We start from the raw sequence: 5,032 nt of genomic DNA, 5'->3' as shown, positions 1-5,032 counted from the left end.
GGAGAGTCCTGAAATAATAATGGATGATCAGAGGTTCTCCTGCTACGCCACAGCGAGCAGCATCTTGCCCAACCCAGGCTGTAGGAGATCCATCTCTCTTTTGACAGAGAGCCTTGGGAGTGTGCTCATTGTTGAGAATCATGGAGCTATAAAATTTTAGAGCTAGAAGCGAGATGATATCACATACTTCAAGGATGGCACATGAACTATCCTTTCTCCTCCAGCACCAGAGACAGACATTACTAATTGATTGTCACACTATTTCCCGCTGTTCTGATTCAGCCTCAGAATCCTTCTCAACACAGACTCCAGGCAGCCGTGACATGACAAATAAATATTTGCCATTTTCAATGTAGCTCAAAGGCCTGATTTTACTAATGAGGAGGTGGGCCAGAGAAAGGAAGTGACTTGCTCAAAGTCACATGACAGTTGAGGAACTCCATGAGAACTTCAGCAAGAGCACTATCCCCCACCACAGTGACTTTTTGGCCTGAGATTTGATAGTTTCTCAGTGAAACTATTGGTTATTAGTGTTCAGGAAATACTTCACATATTTGGGATTTTATTTTAGAATTTCTCATGCATGTATTACTTCTTTGTTAGGATCCCATGAAGTCCCATTTCTCTCATTTCTATAAAATCCTTTCTTTCTCCTTCTTTCCTGATTTTATCATCCTCCTAGAGCAGTAATAAGAGTAAAAAGGGAAGAGCCACATGATGGAATTAGCCAGCATGACTTCAACTTATAGACCCATCTCTTGAAATCTTAGTTTTCTTTCTTTCTTTCTTTCTTTCTTTTTTTTTTTTTTTTTTTTGTGCTGGGGATCAAACCTAGGGACTTGTGCATATAAGGCAAGCACTCTACCAACTGAGCTGTATCCCCAGCCCAAATCTTAGTTTTCTTACCTGTGAAGTGGGGTTTCTTTCTTAGGATTGACTGAGTTAATACTACTTCTCTTTCCCATTTGACATTTGTCACTGAATTCCCTTTTCTTTCTTATGACACTAGTCAGAATTCATCTAGGGCAGGATCTAAAATAGATATAACTGGGCACAGTGGCACACACCTGTAATCCCAGCAGCTCAGGAGGCTGAGGGAGGAGGATCCAAGTTCAAAGCCAGCCTCAGCAAAAAAGAAAGAGAGAGAGAGAGAGAGAGAGAGAGAGAGAGAGAGAGAGACACTAAGCAACTTAGTGAGACCCTGTCTCTAAATAAAATACAAAATAAGGCTGGAGATGTGGCTCAGTGGTCAAGTTCAATCCCTGGTACCCCCTAAATAAATAAAATAAAATAGGTATAGGGCTGGGCTTGTGGCTCAGTGGTAAAGCTCTTGCTTAGCTTGTGTGAGGCACTGGGTTCAATTCTCAGCACCATATATAAATAAATGAAAAAAATAAAGGTCCATCAACATATAAAAAATTAAAATAAATAAATGAATAAATAAAGTAGGTATAGAATGGACATCTGGTATGTACCCCCACACCATTCATGGCATTGTTGATCAATTTTGATTACTTCTTGTTGGGGCCAGAATCCTTTTCAATACAATATCAAGACAGCCACTACCAATCAGCTAGATAAATTCTTTGCTATCTCTGGTTAGAGGTGTAGATTGCTCTGCTATCGATTATGTTGATTTATTCAACCACATAATTGGAGAAATTATGCATATTCTGCTGTGGCCCACTATGTTCCCTAGATGCTTAACTACCAAGAAAATGTCAATGGGTGCTGGCTTCAGATTCAGCTCATACACAATTTTGCCTACTCTGAGAAGGTGGAGAGGAAATTCCTGATTCCTATAGTTTTCAAAATGGCTGCTTAAGGAAAGGAAGTACAGCTAGGGTGAGATAACAGAGTTTGAAAGGAGAAGGTCGGTTCCTCTGCACGTCTGGTGGTGGGGCTGTCATTCCACAGGCTCACACCCACCCCGTAGATTGGCAGGCATGAGGAAGTACCAGATGGCCCACATTCTGTTCAGGAGACCATAGCAGCTCTGATGTGTCAGACGAATGGGAGGAGGGAGAAAATTGGGGTGGGGAAGGCAGGTACAGATTGGCATGCTCTCCATTACTCTGGGTCAGAGGGGGCCTGGGCAACCCAAAACCTTGAGACACTGGAAAAAAACTTCTATCTCCTGAGATGCCCACTAAAGTAGACCATCTGTGCCCTGGCTTTCCATGCCAGGCACTGATATCACATTGTCCAAACTAGATGCCCAGCCAGGCTCATACCCCCAGAGCAGATGGTCCGACAGTGCCCTGTGTCTTTTATCAGAATCAGTGAAGGAGGGGCCAGGCAGTCCCTGCCACGTGCCAGGAAAGGGCTACTCCCTTTGCCCATCCCCCCCCCCAGATGTCATTTGGTCTTTGCCAGGTGAGCAGAAGCTTAGCACAACTTGGGGAGAGGAACCTTTCCATCATATAACCTGGTGCTATCTGGAACTGTACCTTGCTCACAGGTCCCTTTCTGGGACTGTCCAACTAGAGATGTGACCCATGGCTCCAAGAGTGGGTCCCTGAGGGGATCTTCATCAGGAGAGGGAAAGCACAGAGATCCTCTGACTGGCGAAGTGACCAGAGCGGGCACAGCTCTCCTGCCAGCAGCCAGGTGGGTGCCGGGCAATGGAGCGGAGCTAATGGGTACCTCCCGTCACTGTCGATTGCGCTGATTGTGTTATCTAGGGAGACTGAGCACTTGGTTAAGTGGGACCGAGATAGCATATCACACGAGCAAATTGATTCCAAAATCAGCTGCCACTTGGTCCCTGGCAGGCACCACCCACAGTCAGAAAGGGTAAGATAATCTCTGGGAGATAAACTATTTCTCAGGGGAGGGCATTGCCTCTCACCTGGTTGGCTGTCAGAGGCCTGAGGCCCTGGGCCATGCCCTGGGTCCAGGGTTATGATCAGGAGGTCAGGCGCTTCTGTCCGCCTGACTGACTGAGCTCAGGGTTAGAGGGGCTGACTGTGATACAGGGACCTGAAGAAGGAGGTGCTGGGGCCTGGATGCCCAGCCTCATCAGGTGTCTTCAGGCTCTTCCCAGACCTTGTGTTATTTAATCAACATTAACCCTCGAGATGGAACTCAAGAATTCTTCCTGGGCTGGAGATGTGGCTCAGCGGTAGCTCGCTCGCCTGGCATGCGTGCGGCCCGGGTTCGATCCCCAGCACCACATACCAACAAAGATGTTGTGTCCGCCGAGAACTGAAAAATAAATATTAAAAAAAAAAAATTCTCTCTCTCTCTCTCTCTCTCTCTCTCTCTCTCCCCTCTCTCACTCTCTCTTTACAAAAAAAAAAAAAAAAAAGAATTCTTCCTGCTTTACAAAGAACCTGAGTCCTGGTGCAGTGAGATGAGGACTTGCTCAAAGCCTCTCAGTGCTGGAGCCAAGAATTCAACCTGCATCATGAACATCAAAGCTCCAAGTCTCTGCACACACCAGCCTGCCTCCTGGGAGGAAAAGCCCGGAGCTACTCAGCAGAGAACATTCTAGCCAGTTGAGGAAATCAAGACCCACAAAAAGGAATGGATTTGTTCAAGGTCTCCTTTAGCTTAGAAAGAGAACTGGGGCCAGGGCTTCTGGCAACTGGGACTTGGGTTGAGGCTGAGCCAGGTCCTTAGGAAGCCTTCTGGCTGGGACCCACGGAGCCCCCATACCATGCCCAAAGCATATCTGAACCTGAAACCCAAACTAGAGCCCCAATACTGTTCCACAGAGCTGGGGCACAGACCTGGGTTCGAGAATCAGCTCAGCTACTTTAAACAAGTCACCTCTCAGTCTTTGCTTTTCTAAATACTCTAAATAGCATTGTCTTGAGGACCCAGGGACAAACCACCTCAGGACAACTCCAACAGGGTAACAGGGAGGTAGACCTCTAAAGAAGGGAGGAGCTGAATTCCAAGGGGATAATTTCCCTGTTGAGTGACAATGAATGTGACCCTGTACATGTTCTCCATAAGACAAAGAAAACCCTGTACCATCCATGTAAAGCTCAGACACCTCAAGGTCCTGTATGTCTATGGGGGACACAGCCATGGCCCATGACAATATAGACTCCCATAATCCCCACATGATGGGTCCACCCGGTGCCAGGACACAGGGACCAACTCTGAAGCCTCACTGGCCTCCCCTCTGGTAGGAGTAGGGGCTGCATCCTCCAAGCGGGCTGGGTCCAGGGAATACCCCTTCACTCCCTCATCGCCCCCCTTTTGTCCCCCACTGCGGAGGAGGCCCCGAAGCTTCCTGGCAGCCCCCAGCCCTGGATTTGCCCTGCCACCGCCTGGGCCCTCCCCCTGCATTAGCTCTTAAGCTATGCAAATAGACATCCGAGGGAGCCCTGTTTAAAGTATTTAGACGAAATGAAAAAAGGCTTTCATCGGCACTAATGAGCCATTCAGGATGCCTCCCCGGTGGATTCTCTCCCGCTCCCGCCTCCCAGCCCTGGCTGCATCCCCCCTGCGGTCCCTCTTGGGATTGGAGGCCCCGCCCCCAGTCTAAGCCTGGGCCTCCCAGGGAGGGCTGCTTCCCCAGCCGGCCTCCTCATCAGGGCCCAGTTGGGTGAGGGTACCAATGAGGGCCCGTGTGCCCCGCCCCCGGAGATCTGGGTCCACCCTGGGGCTCAGCTTTTGTTTAGAGGAAGCCATAGGACTGGGGCCTGTTCTACATTCAGCTAGGTAGGTGCTGTGGTCTCTGGTAGCTGTGTCAAATGAGGTTTCAGAGAGGCCCAGGAGCCTGCCCAGGGTCACCGGTCTGGGTGATGGAGTTGGAGTCATTATGCAGTGTCCCTCCCTGGGGGATCTGCTGTCCCAGACAATGGTATTGCCTCAGAACTATCCCCAAATGCTATCGCTTCTGCAGATTTTTATGTACCAGACAGCTAGAAAGCCTGGATTCCAATCCCAAATCTCTGCCTCCTTAACTGTGTGACCTGAACGAAGGGTTGCCCACCTGAACCTCCATTTGCTCATCTGTTGAGTGAAACACAGTGGATTTGGTAAGAGCTCAGTTGACAGGCCTGAGCTTCCACCT

Source organism: Urocitellus parryii, chromosome 7 (genome assembly GCF_045843805.1).
Source record: "Urocitellus parryii isolate mUroPar1 chromosome 7, mUroPar1.hap1, whole genome shotgun sequence".
Lineage (NCBI taxonomy): Eukaryota > Metazoa > Chordata > Mammalia > Rodentia > Sciuridae > Urocitellus > Urocitellus parryii.
This window is presented reverse-complemented; position numbering follows the sequence as displayed.